This window comes from Canis lupus, chromosome 11 (genome assembly GCF_048164855.1).
Source record: "Canis lupus baileyi chromosome 11, mCanLup2.hap1, whole genome shotgun sequence".
NCBI classification, from domain to species: domain Eukaryota; kingdom Metazoa; phylum Chordata; class Mammalia; order Carnivora; family Canidae; genus Canis; species Canis lupus.
In genome coordinates, this window is record NC_132848.1 from 11,387,561 (window position 1) to 11,409,850 (window position 22,290).

The following is a 22,290-nucleotide window of genomic DNA, read 5'->3' on the forward strand; positions in this document are numbered from 1 at the left end:
TACTGTGGCATACAAGGTGATCACTTCTCATCTTTCCAGGTCACTTCTCAACAAGGTACCTTCTATTTCACAGAATTGCTTTTGTTTCCCCATTGCAGCTCCATCTCACCTCCAGGTCTTGGCTCATGCTTAACACACGACCTCGCATCGGCCACACTCCACCAGGCAAAGCACTTATTCATCCTTTCATACTTAGTTCAGGCACTACCTCCTCCAAGAAACTTTCTCTGACCTTTGTATCTCTCCTCCCTGGGGGCCCTTCAGTTCTCTTCTTCTGTGCTCGCACAATACAGAAGAAAAAAAACCCCAGTAATTCAACCTACAGTGCACTGTAATCATCTCACAGGAGACCTGAAAGGGGCAACAGAGTCCTGGTCATGTCTGGGGACCAGTGTCTCACACACTGCCTTGCACACGGCAGACACCAAAAGGCATGTTCCCTGAATACATGCTTGAACATATTTAAAAAACATACTTCGACAGACTTTTGGAGTAAAAATAGCAAATGACAAGTTACCAAGTATCCCCTCCACCAAAGAGTATTTCTCCACTCGATCTAATGTTTGTCTTCTTCTTTTTATAATTTGTAATAGAGTTTTATGGGCAGCATAGAAGAAAGGGAAGGACATTTTCGTAGCTTTCAGTGAGTGAAGTTTATAATGTTTTTCTTCTTTTGCAACACAAGCTGCCTATGTACGTAGCTTTTTGTTCTAACTAGATATGAAACACAAGCGAATGCTTGTTTAAACTTGAAAAATCCTATAGGGATCATGGAAGTTGATAGAGGAAACACAGTAAGCAACTGAACAAATATTTGTTATGAGATTTACCCTCTGCCCAGGAGACACCAGAAAGAACTTCATTAGCAAAGATCTTCCTTCTCCTATGAGGTAATGAAAAGGGAATTGTCAGAGCCCTCAAGCAGGAGTGGGTGACATCAACTTTATCCTGAGCAATTTAAATCCATCTCCAATGCCCTGTCCTCCAGAAGAGACCCAGAGGAAAGAGATGAGCTCACGCGTGCTCATTTACCAGGACTTTATGCCCCTCTAACTCAAAGATGAACTTCAGCTCTGATTGTGGCTATGCCCCTCCGAGTCAGGAGGTTTCTGGCCTCAGCTGCTTCCTTCTTATCTCTGGGTCGGCTGTATTGTAGGAAGATTCATATGTCAAATTATTTTTGAATTGCTGTCTGTTGTATAATAAAGAATGTGTCTGGTCTCTGTCCCAGGTTCCTGGGACTGAGTTTCTAAATTTGGAATGGAGAGGCAGGAATGTCCTTGTTATTCACAGTAGGTCCTCTGACCACACCAGGGTTTATGTTAATGAAGCGGCTCCAGGGGGCCCTGGGACAGCTACAGGAGGTGGGCAGCCAGTGTAGAAAGGCCAACGGTGGGACGAGAGGGTTGGGACCTCGAGCCAAGGCTCTGATGAGCTTCCTGGTAGGTGATCACATTGATGTGTCTGGAAGGCAATGTGTCCTGATTCCAAAGCGAGAGCACGTGAAAATTCTGTGTCCAAGATCCTTCCAGACCTTGCCCTATATGTCTTTTCATTTGGCCAGTTCTGATTTGTCTCCTTTATAATAAAAATGTAACTATAGGTGTCATGCTTTCCTGTTTTCTGTGAGTTGTTCTAGTGAATTATCAAACCTGAGGCGGTTGAAGATATCCTGAATTTATAGCCAGTTAGTCAGAAGTGCCAGTGGCCTGAGGCCCCCCAAGTTTGCAGCTGGCATCTGAAGTGAGGGCAGCCTTGAGGACTTTTGTCCTTAACCCGTGGAATCTCCTCAGGATGGTTAGCATCACAACTGCACTACAGTATCACGCTCTCCTGCTATGGCAGCCACATGATCACCATCTTTATTCCACATGAATACAAAGTGCCAGGCCTCGTGTCAGAGGACCTGGGTCCAGAGTCAAACCTGGCATTGTATAGCCCTGTAATCTTGAACAAGCCACATAACTGCTCTGAGTATCAATGTTCCCATCAGGGAGAGGAGCTGGACTCAGGGGCTTCTCCATTTCTCAGCTTCACACTGCTCCCAGGAGGCCTCAGTCTGGAGAAGCCAATGAGCACTTTTTCCTCTGAATCATTTTCATCTGTAGACTTCTTTTATGAGCAATGGTTTACAAGTGGGTTTAAGGTCTTTGCCCTTGCTGTTCCCTCTACCTGGAACACCCTACTCTCAGAGATCTGCATGCCTTACCCCTAACTTTCTCCTAGGCTTCCCCGCCCAAATGTCGTGGTTCTCTTAATCCTCACTGGCCAGGTGACCTATAATCTAAAACCCATCCGTGACACTTGGTCACTCCCTTCTCTGCTTTATCTTACTCCATGACATTCATCATGAACTAATATACTATATATGACAATGGCTTTTTTCCCTTCAAATCACTATATCATTTGTTGTATCTTTAAAATATCACAAATAGGGATCCCTGGGTGGCTCAGCGGCTGAGCATCTGTCTTGGGCTCAGGCTGTGATCCTGGGGTCCGAGGATCAAGTCCCACATCGGACTCCCTGCATGGAGCCTGCTTCTCCCTCTGCCTCTCTCTCTCTTTCTCACTCTCTCTCTCTCATAAATAAATAAATAAATAAATAATCACAAATAAATCTGAAAAATCATCTAGCATATTGCTATTTCTGTATCAACTGTAACTAGACAACTTAGACCTTACTCATTAGCCTGAACTGTTCCTTTTTCAGAAACATAGACACCATCCCCAAATTTTCTGATATCCTTGTTTTTAACTGTTGTGACTTGCTGAATCAACGTAGCTGAGTTCAATACATTTCATTCAAGAATTAACTTAAACTCTTGGCTTGAGATACTGAACAAGCAACATCTGGCCTCATCCACACCCTGCAAATGTATTTTTCACCCAAGAAATTTCAGATTTCAACAAGAGAACCAATCTCCTGAGTAACACCGTGGATGAGGCACACACAGACATTCATTGTGTAACAGATGCCCAGTGTAATGCCCTTGACCATGGTCTATACAGGACTACAGAGAGCACAAAGAGTAGCCAGCTCTCTTCTGTTTCCCACCATTTGTCACCTCGGAGGTTCTTCTTTTTCTTTGCAAGGAGACTGAGTTCTACATTGATGTGATTGAAGTCTCTTCACAGGGTTCCTCTAGGGCCCTTCACAGTAATGGTCTGTCCCTTCAGCGTGATGTCGACATTTTCGGGAATGTTGATAGTCTGATTGCTGAGGATGGTCTTTATTTTTGCAGTAGATGTGGCAGAGAGAAGACAAAGGCTTCTTTCTCATCTATTTTTTCAGGAGAATGGAAGCTTCATGAGGGCAAGGACCTTTGCTGTTTGTCCACAGCTTTACATTCAACATCTAGAAAAGTGCATAACCAATAGCTCACAAATGAATATTAATAAATATTTCACAAATGAATCAAGGATTAGCTTTTTTGAGGTCAGGTAGGCACAGCAGCTTAATTAAGTAATCCACTTGCTCATATCTGAAATAAATGTAAAAGTTACTCCCCCACAGTTGAGAATGACTAGGAGCAAAGGTATGGTATAGGTAGTAACAGAACGCTAGGAACTGTGGTCAGAGAGAGGAGCTTTGGAGGTTAAGAGATCTGAGGGATGATAAGGATCAAAGAATGGAGACGATGATGACAGGTCAAGTGGAAATGACATAAGACACAGAGAGAAAGAGAGAGAGAGAAAGATCACAGATACTAGAATCTACAAAGATGACAACACGGAAAGGAATGGGGATACTGTAAAACAACTGATGCCTCAGTAACTCTGAAAAGTGAGAAATTATCTTCTTGGTCCCAGAAAAGTTTATGGAAAATGGGTGGTATAAGAGAGAGGCTCTGAAATATTGAGAAATTTCATGGGAACAAGAGTTTAAACTGCCCAAAATGTAGCCACTAGACACGAGAGGCTAGTAAACACTTGAAATGTGGCTAGTCTGAACTGAGGCGTGTGTGTTGTAAAAGTGTTGAATGAATGCCACACTTGAAAGACTTATTGTGAATAAGAAAAGTAACACATATCATTAGAAATGTTTATGTTGGGGGTGCCTGGGTGGCTCAGTCCATTAAGCATCAAACTCTTGATTCCAGCTCAAGTTGTAATCTCGGTGTCCTGGGATCAAGTCTCATATCAGGCTCTGGGCCAGGCCTGGAGCCTGCTTGGGATTCTCTCTCTCCCTCTCCCCCTGCCCTCCCCCAACAACTCATGCCCTCTCTCTCTCTCTGAAGGGGAAGAAGTGTTTATATTAGCTACATGTTAAAATAATTTTTGGATATATTAGACTAAATAAAATGTATAATTAAAATTAACTTCGCCTATTTCTTTTCACTCTTTTTTTAATGCGGCTAATAGAACATTTAAAATTACATATGAAGGCTAGTATATTTCTATTAGTAGCATCAGTCTAGAAGTGTCCACGGGTGTATGAAGAATTCTGTAGGTTTGATATCAGCCTCTCTGGATATGGAGAAATGAAAGAAGGCACGACCCTCATTGGAGAAGTTTTCTAAAGAAGTGGTGTCTTCAAAGGAAGGCAAAGTTTTAATATCAGGGAGGAAATAAAGATTGATTGATTGATTGGTTGATTTTAGAGAGAGAGGGAGAGAGAGAGACCAAACTGGGGGAGGGAAGAGAGAGAATCCACAAGCAAACTCAAGAGCTGAGTTCAGAGCCCAATACAGGGCTAGATCCCAGGACCCCGAGATCATGACCTGAGCCAAAACCAAGAGTTGGCCACTCAACTGACTGAGCCACCCAGGCACCCCATCTCAGGGAGAATATAAAATGATTATTTGAAAGAAAGGACATGCTAAAGGTGTTAGCTGACACTATGGCCATAATCATATTGCAATATATAAATGTATCAAATCAACATGTGGTTCACCTTAAACTTGCACAGTATTATATGTCAATTATAGCTCCATTTAAAAAAAAAAAAGAAGAAAAAAAAAAGTACAATTTATGTATCAGCGGCAGACTGGCATGTGTAAATCACAGGAGAGGTAGAGACTCTGAAGTTCAACTACTCCGTGCTGGTTCCAAAGCCAAGAGCACTTCCTTTAGTCAAGACCAACTTTCCTTTGGGAGATGGGTTGGATGAATAAGTCATCCAATAATAATGCAGTCAACAATCAACAAACACTTATTAAGGACTTAATACATCCTGGGCTCTAGGGATCTAAAAAATGAATAAGCCCCTGGCTTCAAATTGTTCTCAGGCCAGTAGGAGAGACAGGAATATGAAAATCGATAAATTCCAATACATTTCCTGGCAAATACAGTAATTGAGTATAAACTAGGCCTTGAGGTCAGAGCCAAGAATGAGATGTACACAGTTTAAGTCCTGTGTGCCATTTCAACTAGGGCACACAATGTAGAAATAGCCCATCAGCACAATTTTAACTCTAGCGACAAAAGGGTCATGTCTTCTTTTACCTAAAAACATTAAAGCTTTTGTCTGGGGAAAAAAATAAGACTTTTGCAGATATAAAGGGAAAATAACTGATAGTTTACAAGTTTACAAATGTACTTCACACTCTCTCACTTAAAATGTAACTATACTTTATGCAGAAATTTTAAAAATACCAGGGCACTGGGGAGCTCGGTTGGGTGTCTGCCTTCAACTCAGGTCATGATCTTGGGGTCCTGGGATCGAGCCCCATGTCTGGCTCGCTGTTCAGTGGAGAGTCTCTTATCCCTCTCCTTTTGCCCCTCCCCCTGCTTGTGCTCTCTCTCTCTCTCTGTGAAATAAAATCTTAAAAAAACACTTTAAAATAAACTTTATATATATAAAAAATATATAAAATATATTCTGCAATATTATTTTCAGATGTCTTTATATAGAACAAAATGTGCATGTAACGGCTACCTGCTTCCACTGTCTTAGGATGTCAGATGCTTACAGAGGAGAGTAATATTTCTTTCATTTTCCTGTTTTCCCTCAAAGATTATAATACAGTTTGTTTGGTATAGTCAGTTTCCAAAGGTATAAGAAACAGCAAAATCTCCTTAAAAATCTCCCTTTTTTAGAAAAAAATCAGCATGTGTATACCATTTTTGGCTCTCATTTTTTTCAAAGGCACCACAGTAAAGGTGAAGATAACTGTGGGTAACAACCAGAGTGTGTGTGTGTGTGTGTGTGTGTGTGTGTGGTATGTGTGTGTATTGGGGAGGGGTGTTGCACATTCATATTTGGGGCAAGAACTGATCATCTCTGGAGCTCATCCTGGTTAGGACAGACTTGTGGCAGAAACAGAGGCACTGGGCAGTAGAATCAGAGAAAACTTGGGATCCCTGGGTGGCTCAGTGGTTTAGCACCTGCAATCTGCCCAGGGCATGATCCTGGAGTCCCAGGATCGAGTCCCATGTCGGACTCCTTGCAAGAAGCCTGCTTCTCCCTCTGCCTGTGTCTCTGCCTCTCTTTCTCTCTCTGTGTCTCTCATGAATAAATGAATAAAATCTTAAGAAAGAAAGAAAGAAAGAAAGAAAAAGAAAGAAAGAAAGAAAGAAAGAAAGAAAGAAAGAAAGAAAGAAAGAAAGAAAGAAAGAAAGAAAGAATCAGAGAAATCTAGATCCAAATCTCACCTCCATGGCTTATTGAATTTAGAATCTTTGGAATGTTAATCAACATCCTAGAACTTCAATTTCATGGAGGCAGTGTGCTACACACTCGTCAATTCTGTGAAAATAATATAAACATTCTGGCACACAATAGGTGCACAATCAGTGTTTGTTCTCCATTTCTTCACTTTCCCTCCTGGTTGTGGCCAAGTATCCCCAAAAGGACAAAATTACATCAATTGGCATAGTGGGCACTATTGTCCTAAAGATGTCAGTGCAACCTGTGAAGGCAGTCAACCACGTCCTGTGTATTAAAATGGAAGAACATGTTTCCAGAATAAAAATGTCATTAATTTCTGTTAAAAATTAACTGCTTCTAGCAAAATTAATCCAAGCTAATTGAATAGTCCTTGAGAAGCAGGCAAATCATCCTGGCCATCACAGACTATTGATTCAGTTTCTACAAAGCTAAAAAGCAAATTATAGAGAGTTGTGATGAGAATCTTCTCCTTATCAACATGAATAAAGGCTCATAAACATCACCCTGTAAATTCCAACCATCTAAAATTCAACAGAAGGAATAATGTCTTAAAATAACCCTTAAAAGGGTGTGTTTTTATCAGAAAAATTGCTTGCCTTAAATATTCCGTAGAAATAAATATAAATTTACTTTTATTTAGTAAAACTTTCCATATATGATATCAGAGTCTCCTTTTTCATTTGAATAAATACAATCCCCACCCCCCAAAAAAATGTTTCTTTTTTTTTAAGATTTTATTTATTTATTCATGAGAGACACAAAGAGGAGAGAGAGAGAGAGAGTGACAGGCAGAGGGAGAAACTGGCTCCATGCAGGGAGGCTGATGTGGGACTTAATCCCGGGACCCCAGGATCATGCCCTAGGCCACCCGGGCCGCCCCAAAAAAAAGTTTCTAAGGAAAACAATAATGTATTGGCTTAAAGCACAATGCTGAGTCCAGTCTTCAGTGAAGAGGCCACTTAATTAATGTGCAGTAAAAGCAATCGCACCTTAACAACATGCTAAGACAAGATGGTACATGAATTCATAGGATTTTTTAAAATAATCCACTCAGGATAGGTAGAGCCAACTTTGTGAATGAGGAGACCCTGAGAGGGCGACTTGCCCAAAGTCACACTTCCTAAGTGGACTAGAAAGCACACCAGCTGATTCATCGGCCCCCACCTTTAAAATCTTAGCATTTGAACCCCCCACGGAGGTTATTTGGTCTCAGTCTCTCAGGTGACACAGGAATCCCATCAATAACATTCTTGACACGTGGTTATTTGGTCTCTGGTTAACAGTTCCAATGACTCACTCATTTTATAAGGTCACCATTGTCATTTCTGAAATGTCTTCTTTACAATGAATCTAAATCTTCTCCCCAGTTATTTTTATCCCTGGGTCCTGAGCCACACAGCACATGACTAATTCTTACTCCGTAAGACAGCTGGTCCCCCCAGTGCTCTTTGGATTTCCAGGCTAAACATCCCTTCTACTCATATGGTTTTATCATGAGGTGTTGCTATGGGCATCATCGAGGTACCATATCTGAGAACCCTTGCTCATTTCTATCTTCCCATCTCTTCCCACCTTTTGATTTTCATTTTATACCACCCCGAGGTGTTTAAAACAGAATCAAAAATAGGCTGATCAATAAAAGGACGTAAAATTAAGTGAAAACCAGTCGCAAAACCATGACCTTCTTCAATTAATGATCTTCCTGAAATAATCTGGCACTCTTCAGTAAGAGAATTTATCTAGAGAATCTAGATCTGTAACAATCAACAGAATTATCAAATCTCTTCACCCTTTACAACCATGACCTTCCTCAATTAATGATCTTCCCGAAATAATCTGGCACTCTTCAGTAAGAGAAGTTATCTAGAGAATCTAGATCTGTAACGATCAACAGAATTATCAAATCTCTTCACCCTTTACATTCAAAGACAGAATTCATCCAACCACTTATACAAGTATTTAATGAGCACCAACTACACACCATGCCCTATACTAGGCTCTATGGCAAATCCCACCAACAGAAGAATCAGTAAGACAGACTTTCTACACTGAAAAGGGGTATAATATTCTTATTGAATAACTTTCACTGAGCCTTTACTGTGTGTCAAGCACAGTTCTACATGCTTTCATGGATTTTTCACTTAGTCCTCACAAGGACCATAGGTAGGTGTTATTGCAATCATTACCTTTTGTGTGTGTTTTGTTTTGTTTTGTTTTCAATCATTATCTTTTGATGAAAAAACCAAGTCCCAGAGATCTTGGGGAATTTACCCAGGTCTCCAAGCCAGTAGTACTGCCACCAGAGCTTCAGGCAAGAATTTCAAAGTAAGTAGTTTCCTCCTTTTCCCAGGCTTCTCTTTTTATTTTTCCTTTCAGCTTCTCTATTATTTCCTGGCCACTCCAAAGTCTTTGCTAATGCTAAGTAATGTGAGGTTTTCTTCAGTCACAAATTTATATTAGTTTGTAGATAACTACCAGGCATAACACTACTACTTTAGCTCTTCCTGCTTTTTTTTTTTTTTTTTGACTCAAGTCTTCTCCCCTGTACACAAAATGACCAAGGTCAGCAGAAGGGCATTCCAACTTTGACTTGACACTTGACCTGAACAGTGAGGTATGTTTTAAATAGTCTGGGGAAGAGGGGATATATTATTGCAGAGTATCTGTCACTAACCATGCCTGACATCCTTCATTTGATGCAATCCCTGGTAAGAAAGGCAGATCAGAATAAGCAGGGTGTGCTGTGACACCGAAGACTTCTTTTACAGATGGTGCTTCGTGAGCGTGTGGGTTGGTAAAGAGGGGCACAAATGTGAAACTTCAAAGATTCCTCTGTTGATAATTTTGTCCTATAATCTTACCCAGAAATTTTCCATCTTCCTTGTTGCCACATCTAAAATGAACTAATCCTGGATTTCCCTGGTTAATGCCCCATCTGAAGGCCAATTAAGGGTTGAGTTGGAGAAGGGAAGGGCAGAGTAGAGAAGGCACAGCATACCCAAAGGCCCCAAGATGGGTAGAGAGGTTCTGGGGATTCCAGGAACAAGCACTAGGTTGGGAAGGAAAGAGGGAACATGGTCAAGAAACAACTGTCTGATGAGAGGATCTTTGAGTGACACGAGGAACCACAGTATATGTAAAAACATAACTGATATTCATAAATTAATTTCCTCTATGAAGTGTTATATAGGCATTGGAGACATCTTTATTACAAAGATAGCATCACAAACATTTGGGGTTTAATGTTATCTATATCCCTTTTCTGTGAAATTGCCTTAGTTCATGACAGATGCAAAAGGAAAGCAGCATGCAGGTCCCTGACGTTTTAAAAGGGAAGCAGCATTGCGGTAAGTACATTTATAGATCATTCTGTCGGTGAATTTTCATTTGATAGATATCATAATCATCTTTTTTAATTTGGGGGTCATAATCCATTTACAAGGTGTTCTGCTTCGTGTGTTTTGTTTTTTTCATTAAAAAGGATCTTCACTGATCCCTAAAAATGACACAGAACTAAAAACCTACTGAAACTGTGGGAGAACCTAAATCAATATATATTCTTAAAGTTTCCTTTGTAATCATTTAAGGCAGGCAGCTGGGTCCTCTCTAACACCCTCATAGGTTAAGTATTTATTAGGGTTCACTTTGACCCAGGTAATCTGAAAGAAAAAACTAGTAGTGTTGAAATCTATCATCTTCAATCTTTCTCTAATACCCTGAGATGATTAATAATCCCAATCCCCAGGCTTTCAAGGGTTACTGTGATGTTACCATGGATTCTCCTACTTGGAGCTTCAGTGCCAGAGGTGATCAGATGCTTTTCTCCACAGCAGACAGAAAGGATGTAGAGAAGCTGTGGTGCTGGGGAAGAGCACTCCCTTCCCTAGCTCAGGCAACTCATTTACCCCTCAGGCTTTTGATCTGTTAAAGAGGTTAGACTCTATAATCTCAAAAGCCCTCAAATGCTATGCTTCTATGAATTGTGAAAGACTTGGTTTTCTTCTTTATACAGTTTTAGCATGACAGAGAGCCTGACCCTGAGGCTACTATAAAAAGTCTATCTTTCCCCTGTAAAAGGCTATGTCCTTTTAAGTAAATGTGATATATAGCTGGAAATTGGCATCGATAAAGTACTGATACATTTTAGTGAGAACACTGTACATTTTCAGTGGGGCACTCTGCTGCACAGAGGCCACTGCATCTACTCTAGGCATTGAAGAGGAAGGAGGGGGGGCACTTCTGCAAGGCAGCGTCAGTTACAGAACGCCAAGATGGGCAAGAAAGTCCCATGAACTGATGAGCTGATGGGGGGAGGAGGGATAGATGACCAGAGAGTGACTCAGAGGGTCAGAAGGGTTAAGGTAACTGGTTTCTCCTGGACTTCAGGGCCCCAGATGTCACTCAGAAGGCTGCCATTGAGACGTTAGAAATGGAGCCCAAATGTCATCTTCAACCATGATACCTTTTAAAATCCCAAAATGTTTGGCTCAAACATCAGATTAATGAGTTAATTAACCGATTGTTTCTGAGCATTCTAAGAAATAATCCTCTATTCTCCTCCATATGTCAGCAAGTTTTGGAGACTTATGTGATTGATTTTCTACTTCAGCTGAATTCTCATCCACTGCTTGAGATCCTGTGCCATTTCTTTTCCCCAACTACTCCAGAGACTCAGAAATGGAAGTCCCTGGGGTCCAAGCCTTCTTTTTTTTTTTTTTTTTTACTTTTATTTATTTATTCATGAGAGAGAGAGAGAGAGACACACACACACAGAGACACAGGCAGAGGGAGAAGCACGCTCCATGCAGGGAGCCCGAGGTGGGATTCGATCCCGGGTCTCCAGGATCACTCCCTGGGCTGAAGGCAGGCGCCAAACCGCTGAGCCACCCGGGCTGACCAGATCCGAACCTTCTTCCTGCTATGGAATTATTTAGAATTCTTGTACTTAGCAGAACATTTAGAGAAAGATGGTGGGTCAGGGGGAGATGTTACTGCATAGAACTGCCCAGTCAACAACTTAACCTTTTCCTAAAAAAACTTTTGTACTCTCTTCCCCACAAGAATTTCATGGGGCCATTCTATCTAGGTGCCTCACTTTTGCTTGCTCCTCTCTTCTCTGCTTCCCACAATGTCCAAGAAAATTCTATATAATCCCCTTTTATTATTTAGAGCAATTCAATCCTCTCCGCTCCTATCTTATAAATTTAATTGCAGGCCTACCTTTGAAGAATCCAAACCAGAAGAGAGCCTGAGATTACAATCCTTCCATAAAAATGATTGGCAGTTTATAGGTAGTAGTTATGGTTTTAAATAATGACACTTTCCACTACAAATATATATTCAAATACGTGCTCTAAACGATGGACATCAATTCTAAACAAGAGTCAAAGTATAGTATCATGATTTCTGAAATTGGTATCAAGAGTATATTTTTTCTTCTATACTTTAATACAGTTCTTCTCAAATTTTGGCATTCATCAGAATCAACTGGAGGGCTTGGTAAACCACAGATTGCTGGGCCCCATCTCCAAGGTCTTAGGTTTCAGTAGGTTTAGAAATTTGCACTTCAGCCATGTTCCAGGAGTGACTAATACTCTGTCCTTTTAGGAACCACTGGTTTAACAGTTTTCTCCCATCCACCTGAGGAGGGCAGGAAGAGCGATAGGGTGCTTTTACCAACATAATGGCTGGAGCTTGCTGTGAAGGTGTGGGTAGCGAATACTTTCACCTGTCCCCTTTCAGCCCACATATGGTGATGAATCATCCTGTTCCCACGGATTCTATTTCCTGTGAGATCTACTGTGCGAGGGCTGGTGTGGTCTGCATATTAATCATCCCTCCCAGACCCCTGTCATCGCAGTAGCGGGAAGGATACGCTCGGGCCTTACATTATAAATGTGGAAGTGTTTAAAAGATGATGCTCATTTTCCATCACCATAGCTTCCCCTTAATCACCATGATTGTTGCTGATTACTCCTGAATGCTGGCGGAGGAGAATATGTAAAGAGTGAGAAGTTTAAAGGAGATGAAAACAGTTGACGCCGTTCACGATGCTTCATGTTTAGCTTTTAGACGTGGCAATGATTTCCGCACTCTTCTGAGCAGGTGACAGATGGGTGACTTCTGGCATAGAAAGGACTGAGCTCTGATTTGGTGGCTGCTCCGTGACATCATTGACAAAGCATTGCAAATGAGCACAGTAACCACAATTTTAGCCATTGTTCAGCATCAACTATTCAACGTCTTTTCAGCAAAGAGATTTCTCCTGAGATAGGCTATTTCTGTAGGATTCCTTAAATTTACCAGCCTAATCAATAACCAAGCATAAGACATAAAGGCATACAGTGGTAAGCTCTCTAGGCAACATTTGCAGCTGAAATTAAAGAACCACCTTCACGGTTCACTGTAGTCAGGGGAGTTACTCCTATACCCATGTTCCTGTCCCCTTGTCACTTAGTTATTTTCAGAGTTCATCTCTAAGGTTGCAGGACCTCATTGTTTATAAAAGAATGGCCCACAAAACCCCTTTGTAAGGTGAGTTTACTTCAGAGCGTCAGATCATATCAAGATACACAAACCACTCTCACTGTGGCAAAGAAAGCTTAAAGCTAAAAATCTGAGGATGTGTTTATTCCCAAGGCTGGGTTTAAAAATTTACATTAAAAACCTGATTTATAGGGATCCCTGGGTGGCGCAGCGGTTTGGCGCCTGCCTTTGGCCCAGGGCGCGATCCTGGAGACCCGGGATCGAATCCCACGTCGGGCTCTCGGTGCATGGAGCCTGCTTCTCCCTCTGCCTGTGTCTCTGCGCCTCTCTCTCTCTCTCTCTCTCTCTGTGACTATCATAAATAAAAAAAAAAAAAACAAAAAAACCTGATTTATAAAATAATAATAATAATAATAATTAAGTAAATAAATAAATAACTGACTTATAAAATTGATGTTTCTACATATCAGCAATATTTTAATACGTTAAATTGCTGCCACAGATCCTTGTGGGGGAGGGCAGACTTTAAGATTTGTCCTTAGGTAGTATTGGGTCAGTTTCTCAAACACTGGGTCTGCTATATATCTATCTGTTCTTTGTTCTCTTCGTTCTTCTCTACTTCATTTAGCTGAATGATCTGGGGCATGAGTATATAAAGAACTCTTGACATGAAAACTTATTCAATCATCATACTTTACTGGGCAGATCCTATCTTCAGGACAGTGTCACACAAAGGGGTACCCAAGACAAGTAAGTGATGGTACCTGTCCAATGAAGCCCATAGTCTGGGGGGAGAGACAGATATGCCACTAGATGAACTACTATAAAACAGGATGTGGAAACAGATGAGTAAGTACAGCACATGAGAACAGCAGGTATGGAGAGACAAATTTCTTAGGGACATGAAGAAGGCTTCAAATGGAGGCTTTGTCTGAGCTAGGTTGCAGAGATTACATCCATAAATGGAAGAAAAGAAAGGGAGAGAAAGGCAAGATATTCATACAGATTCTATCTTTTCTTCAATTTGCATTAAGGGCAAATTCCTAAATTCCGACCATAGAAAGTTGGAATTGTAGAATTTTATGTCTACTTTCCCTTCCATTTTTAGCCAGTATAAGGAAATCTCTCTTATAAATTACTAAAGATGTGTTACAACTAGAAGCATAAACTAGAAGCACATAACTGACCTGAAAGGAGAAGAAATTAAGAAAAGAAACAGATCTTTTCCTCCAATTAGGCATTATTTCCTTTTTCACCAAAATAACCTGATTAAAAGAGTTTAATCAAAAAGCAAGTGCTTAAATTTAGTTGAAAATGATTTATAATGGGGACTTGGGCTCTCTCCGAAAATGATTTAAGACATAATTATGGGCACCCTATACTATAATTTTAAATTATTGATTCCTTAAGAAGCTTTTAGGGGAAAAAAGTATGCATATTAACCTAGTTGTATCTGGTTCCTAGAGAAAAATTCCTGAGACTTTCCTATAAAGGGAAACTTAAACATAAAACGAACAAAAAAAAAAAAAAAACAGGGAGAAGCATCCTTCTGATTGGGGGAGGACTCATAAACCATTTTCCTCCAGTTTTACTCTAAGCAACTAGACTGAGAAGTCAAACAAGAGCTCCATATACAATTAACTGGCGGTCTACCTGGTGTGAATGCAAATCTTGGCTAAAATGGGACTTTGCAAGCCCAAGGGCTAATGGTCACAGCGAACTGATAAAGAACAAAAGATGAATGGAAATGTATCGTTTTCTTTTAAAAATTCTTCTAAAAGAATGTCTTTTTAAAATTGAACTTAGTGACAAACTGTATCTGATTCCAAAAAGTGGACATGGAAGGATATTCACACTAACCATCCTTACTTCTCTGATTGGCCATGGCATACCACCAATCAGGTGTTTTAAGCACTCCTCAAAGTCAGCTCTACAAATCTAAGGTCATGAACTAATAACAGATATAAGAATTCTATTTCCTTGAAACTATCCTTTTTTCATGTTTGTCTTTCCCATCTCAAACTTCATCAAGAGGCATCTTGGTGGCTCAGTCGGTTAAGAATCTGCCTCGGGGCTCAGGTCATGATCCCATAGTCCTGGTATCAGCAGGTGTTGGGGCTCCCTGCTCAGGGAGGAGTCTGCTTCTTCCTCTCCCTTTGCACCCCCCACTCCCTGCTTGTGCTTGGGCACATGCTCTCTATGCTCGCTCACTCTCTAATGAATAAATAAAATCTTAAAAAAAAAAACTTTATCAAAACCTTCCTGACCCTTCTGATTTCTGAACTCAAAGCCAAATTTAATGTCTATATTGTATTACATGTTTTTAGATACAAAAATAAAGGGAATTCCAAAACAGCTAATACTTCTCAAAATTAATATTTCAAAGTGCAAGCTGGAAAACAATTTTGGTATGTTAACTCTCATATTTTAAAATGAGATAGTGTCCTCAACTCTCAAAAACATTTTTCTTTCCTTAGTCAAAATAATTTTCTTGAATTAGGGGTGCTTGGCTGGCTCAGTCAGTAGAGCATGCAACTCTTAATCTCGAGTGACTGTAAATTCAAGCCCCACATCAGGCATAGAGATTATTTAAAAACAAAATTTTAAAAGTCTAAAAAGGAAAATGGGAAAATGCATACCTAATATTAATCAATTCACCACTCGATTTTAACATTTATAGCCATTAAGAGGCCACAGCTTTATTTATTTATTTTTTAAAGATTTTATTTATTTGTTCATGAGAAACACAGAGAGAGAGAGAGAGAGAGAGAGAGAGAGAGAGAGAGAGGCAGAGGCAGAAGCAGGCTCCCTGCAGGGAGCCCGATGTGGGACTCGATCCCGGGTCTCCAGGACCACATCCTGGGCCAACGGCAGTGCTAAACCGCTGAGACACCCGGGCTGCCCAAGGCCACAGCTTTAAAAATAAAATATTCTCTAAAAATCTTTTCCAACTGTGAAATCAATTAAGTTCTAATATTGATAAATAAATAAGATAGATTAGCATAAATAGAAAAGAAGAAATATTAATAGATTTTCTATTAATTGCTGGTAGCAATAGAAAATATTGATTTCTGAAGTTTTATTTCAGTTCTGTGTGTGGATGTGTATCTGTACCAAATCATGAGGTACCCTGAGTCATGCCCCCAAAATTTGGAAAAATACTGTTCTAAAACACGCTGACAAATTTTATTGAATGTTGATGAGTAGACAGTCATTCATTTCTATATCTTAGAGACCATGTGCAATGTGTAAGTTGGCCACTACGCTCATCCTGCAAGATGAAGGAAGCTGCTTCTATAGAAATTGCTTACAAAATGTTGAATCTAAAAATTGTCCAGCTGAACACTTGGCAATTTGCTGGTAGAGCAATTTGCAAATACTTGAGTATCTTTCGCTTTCATTCAGCCACGTGGCCTGCATTTATGAAGACTAATTTATAAAGGCACCACGATAGGCACAGGAAGAAAAATGGTGAGCAAAATCGTGAGCTGCTGTCATTGGGCTTACAGTGTAGCAAATGTTAATGAAATAAACACACAATTAAGATCTAATTATAGAAATTAAATGCTATGAAATGTGACAAAGATAATGAGTAAGCTTCACTTGGTTGAAGAAATAGTAATATAAATTACTAATATCATGATATTAATAATCATAGATAATATCTTATAATAATATAATATTTAATTGATATTAACAATATCTAAGTGATATTAACTTTCTTGAGGAAACTATATTTAAACTGAGGTCTTAAGAATGAGAAGTAATTAACTACATGAAGTAGTGGGCATTGTGGGGAATGAGGATAACATTCCAGGCAGAGGAAATAGTAGGTACATAGGTCCTGTGGCAGGAGGCAACAGGGCACATTTCTGGTTACTGAAAAAAAATAACAAAATGGCTGTAACAGAGACCACAACAGGAATCATCTTGTGAAGTGAGGTTGTAGGAGTAAGTAAGAGCAAGACCATGAAGGAACTTGTGGCCTTGTTAAAGATTTTGATCCTAACAAAGAGGGCAATACATAATCAAATTTCTGTTTTTAAAAAATTAGTCCGGCTGCAATGTGATTAAAGCCTAAGGGAGGAACAATAATGGACGTGAGAAAATAAATCTGGAGATTATTCTAGCCTGTAATAACAATCTCTATAGATCTATAGTGTGGTCCACCTGGAAGATTCTGCTGGCTTGGCCTAGAGTGTCTGGCCAGGTGCACACATGATGAAGCGAAACTATTAAGGGGGTAAGATAGGTCAGCTGAGTAGACTTGGGTAAGGAAAAGAGAAGCACTGTTAGAATACAAGCTAAGTCTCCTACCTATATAGACCTTGGGGGACAGTGGACATGTGGAAGAGGGTTTTATATGGGAATGGACATGTCCTAGAGGCAAAGGGGAGGTTTTGTGGATAGGAGGCCTGGTGTTCAGAGGAAAGGTCTGGGCTGAAGATTCTGATTTTTGAGTCAGTAGCATAGTCGCAGGTAATTGACAATAGGGCCATAGGTGAGATTACTTAGGGCGGAAAAGTATAAAGTGAGAAGAGATGAGAGGGAAAGAGATGGGTAGGGAGAAAAAGAGAGGTCAGAGGAGTAAAAGGGGGAAGGATGAAGTGCAGTAGTGATGAGCCCACAGGATGAATGGTTCAGCAAAGCAGCCAGAGAAAGAGCACATAGAAAGTAGGAAGAAAAACCATGTGCCAAAGTCAAAGGAAGAGACATTTTAAGGAGGCAGTGGCCTTCAGATGGAATGCTGTTTAGAGATTAAACAAAATGAGAACTGAAAAGTATTCTTTAGATCTTGGACATGGAGGCCATCGGAGATCGGGTGATCACAAAAAGAGAGTTTCTCCAATATAAATATTGAGAGTTTCAAAGCTCCAGCTTATGAATGAAAATCACAAACAGTATTATTGCTCAATGGCCTATTACTGGTACCCAGTGAAAGGGTAAGCAAGCACCGGTCTCCTTTTAGAACAAAAGTAGGAACAACAATGCCAAAATTTGTTCATCTTTTTTTTCCATGATTGATCATATCCTCTTGCCCTTAGTTATGGCGAAATTGGACTTAAAAACAACATATGAATGGCAGATAAACACTGACTTTTTCATCTGAATACAAAGCATAATGTTTCCTCTCAGTAGAGTTCAAATTCTCTGACTCAATATACTCAACATCTTTCATGACCACAATTCAATCTGATTTGACAGCTCATTAAAAACATTCTCTATTTGCTGCTGGATGAATGATTTCATAAATTGCATACATGATCCAGACCCTAGAATACTGAAAGGGACATGATTCTGATGAGCAAACATATGCCATTTTTAGTTCATTTTTATTGTGCATACTTGCAAACTTATTCAAGTTTACAATCAGAGTTACATGAGGACTTTTATAAATATTCTGTATAGCTCAACTCTGTCACACATAGAAATTTAAATTCCAAAGTTGGTTGAGCATAGCTGCAACCCAAATCAGAAGAGGAAATGTTTACTGGAATACATTTTCAAAGCACAGAAATTACACCACATCTCAAAAGAATTCATTCAGCCAACAACAAACGGAAAATGACTTTTTTCTTGAGAATGCTCTTTAATCTAAAAAAAAAAAATCAAAAATAGTCATGTATTCATTGATTCCTTTTGTCAATATTTATTGAGCGTCTACCTTTTGTTGGGCACTAGACCACAGGTGTGAACAGACAGACATGTTCTGTGTGTGAGGAAAACTCTAACTGTGCCAAGAGTATGAAAGAAAACACTAGACGGTAGACGGAGTTTCCTGACTCGATCTTGGGGGCTAGAGAATCATGATTTGGGACCTACCATTGCGCCCAACCCTCTGGAAGCACCATAAGGATCATATCACTTGATCCTCGCAGTAATTCTCTGAATTGGGTAATAATTATTCTCATTTTAGAACTTTTTAAAATATTTTATTCATTTATTCATGAGAGACACACAGAGAGAGAAAGAGGCAGAGATACAGTCAGAGGGAGAAGCAGGCTCCATGTAGGGACTCAATCCCAGGACTCCAGGATCACACCCTGGGTAGAAGGAAGGCACCAAACCACTGAGCCACCCAGGGATCCCTTATTTTAGAACATTAATACTTAGAGTGGTGTTTGGGTTTTGCTTTTTTTGGTTTTGAGCATAAATTTCAATGCTCACAAGTTATCCTGCAACATCAAGAAAATGTAAACTCTGCTCAGTGAAATAAGAGAGGAGGCTGTCACCAAACTATGGTTATGATTTTGCTACTGTGTTGGCGCTCACAGGGACCCATGGCTTCTGGTGAAGCCTCTGTTCTTTCCAAGCATGACAGATTAAGGAGGCAGTACTCTAAAAGATTAGAAGAAAATAAAAAAGGAAGAGAGAAGCGAGAATAAAAGTAAACAAAACTGAGTAACACCGGGTAGCCCTGCATCGGCTACTACATGACAGACCAAAGAGAAAGTATGACACACACACGTCCTCTACAACCTAAATAACGAGGATCTGGCCTTCCTCACCTCCTACAATAAAACTTCACACTCAAAATCTGGTCTCTTGCTCAACAGATAACAATACTTCTTCCCGACTCCCAAATCCATTAAAAAAACATTGTCAAAACTCATCTTCTGTGCAGCTGTCACAACTCTTCTCTCTCAGAATTCTCCGCTGATTCGCCTGAACAAACTTCACGTTTCTCTTACTGGGTTTCAAAGCCTCCTCCTCATGTGGGCTTTGCCTTTATTACCTCTCTGGCTTTATTTCCCACTACCGCTGCATCCGCCTGGTCCACCTAAATCCCCTCCGTCTCATTTCTTCCCTGCTCCTAATTCTTTCCTCGTGACATCTCGACTCACCTCTTTCTGCCGGGAACAGCTTCATAGCTCTTAACTGCCACTCTCACCAATAAAAATGGCCACAGAGTTCAGCAGGACTTGGGAACACAAACTCGTCCTAACTTAATGGTTTAGAGAAGTAAGTTTCCCACTCTTAGCTGCAGAGTCCTCTTGTCAGGGAAAGCCCTCCCGGAATCCAGGCACTCAATGACTTCTAGGGGAAGGGTGGGTGTCTGGGGCAGCCGAGGGCACTAGGACCCCAGCGCTACCCCAACCATAGCAGCTCCCCAAGTATGGAGACCATCCACCGCTGCCAAAAGCATGGCCTAATCATGGAAGCTTTTTGTAAGTCAAATCAAACACGCAGAGCACCTCAAGGGCTTGAAGAGTGCCTGGATACCCAATTCCATTAAACAATAACATTGACCATTGAAACAAATATTAAAGCACCTACTTATGTGCCAGGCACTGAAGTGAGAGGTCGTCCAAGGATGACCTCAGAGAGAACAAAGGTCTCCTGCTCTTGAGGAGTTACAATTGAGCATGGAAAGACACATATTTTAAAAACATGAATAATGAATGTATAAACCATATAATTTATGAGATGGAGGTGAGTGCTCCTGGGAGGGTGGGGAAGGTGGGGAGGAAAAAAGACGATTGGGAGTTCCAGGTAGTGGGGGCAAGAGGGAGAGGCATATTGCAATTATAAAAGGGCAAACAAACAAGGCCTCCTTGATAAAATGCCATTTAAGCAAAGCCCCAAAGGAGGAAAGGGAGTTAGCCATGAAGATATTGGAAGGGAGGTGGGAGGTGCTATCTGGCTTTAATTGGTACTTTTTAATGAACCACTTACAATGTTCCAGGCCAAGTGCCTAATTGTCTTGCATTACACGCCTCCGTTACATGTGAGAGGTATGACGTTGGTAGTACTACTGCTTGCATTTTACAGACAAGGATCCTGTGATCTGGAGCAGTGCGATCACCCGGAGGGCGTGCAAAAACCCAAGAGCACTGAGCCTCATCACCAAAGTTTCTAATCTGGTATGACTGGGGTTCAGCCTGAGAATTTGCACTTCTAACAAGTTCTCAGGCCGTGCTGATGCTACTGGTTCCCAGAGCACACCTGGAGAACCAGTGACTTGGAGGAACAAGGCAATTTCTGCAAAACATTTCTGTCTCCAAAACCACTTACTCTGGTCTCTGTTAGTTCGTCTTTCAAAGAACAGCACCTTCCTCCGAACGTTTCCATTTACTGTCTCAATAAACCCAAAGAGCAAAATGAATATCATAGAGATTATATATTTACAAATCAACATGCACTTCTTTTAAAAAAGATCAATTGATAATAAAATGAAAGCTCTACAAGGTCAGGAATACTATCTGTTTTATTCACTGCGGAGTTCTCAGGATGTGGATGAGCACCCGGCATGTATGAAGTACTTAGTAAATAGCTTTTGCGTGAATACTATCACATAGCCTACATTTTTTTGACTTTCAATTTTACAATAATTTTAGGTTTACAGAAGAGTCGTGAAGAAAGCATAAAGAATCCCCAGATACAATTCAAGCAGCTTTCCCTATTGCTATCATCTTCAAAAACATTTATCAGAACTGACAAATTAACACTGATACAGTACTATTAACTAACATTCAAGCTTCGTTCAGACATCACAGCTTTTCCACGAATGTTCCAGTCTGGAGGAGCCCACTGTATTTGGTCAACAGTGCCTGTTTCCTCTCCTCTGGTCTGTGCCACTTTCTCCGTCCTGCCTGGTTTTTCATGACCTTGACGCTTCTGAAGCAAACTGCCCAGGTATTTTGTAGCATGTCCTTCAAGTTGAGCTTTTTCCTGTTTTCTTTTGTTCTGGTACAATTGGAAGTTTGTACTTCTCACGTTGTAAACTATTCTTTTCTCCCCCTTCCTGTACTCTTTGGAAGGAAGTCACCATGTGTAGAGTAGACCTCACTTGAGGATTTGAGAGTTAAACTCCACCGCTTTGAGGGTGAAGTAAATTATTTGGAATTTTTCTGCATTGGAGACTTGTGTCTTTTTCTCCAATTATTCTATCATTTATTTATATTAGCATACACTCATGAATATTTGTTTTATATGTTGGATTATAATCCAATTCGTCTTTATTTTCTTGCTCAAATCTTCCCAACTTTGGCTATTGGGAGCTGTCTCTTTCAACTGGTTCTTGTGTCCTTTTGAATACTCATCGTTGCAGGGTTCATTTTTTTGGTATTTTGGTAGAGTTTTTCTGTTCACTTTTTTAAATACTTCCTTACTTCCTGGCACTAAAAGATGCTCCAGGTCCATTCTGTACATTTCCTGACCCAGTCCTAGAAGCAGCTGTTTCTCCAAGGAAT

The 22,290-nt window shown here is 40.4% G+C and overlaps 1 protein-coding gene and 1 pseudogene across 2 annotated transcripts in view; both read right to left on the reverse strand.

The window, feature by feature from the left end:
- GRIP1 (glutamate receptor interacting protein 1) overlaps nucleotides 1–22,290 on the reverse strand; it is a 658,587-nt gene that overhangs the window by 523,106 nt on the left and 113,191 nt on the right. The window lies entirely within an intron of this gene.
- Nucleotides 2,679–6,600, reverse strand: LOC140600471 (large ribosomal subunit protein uL6-like; annotated as a pseudogene).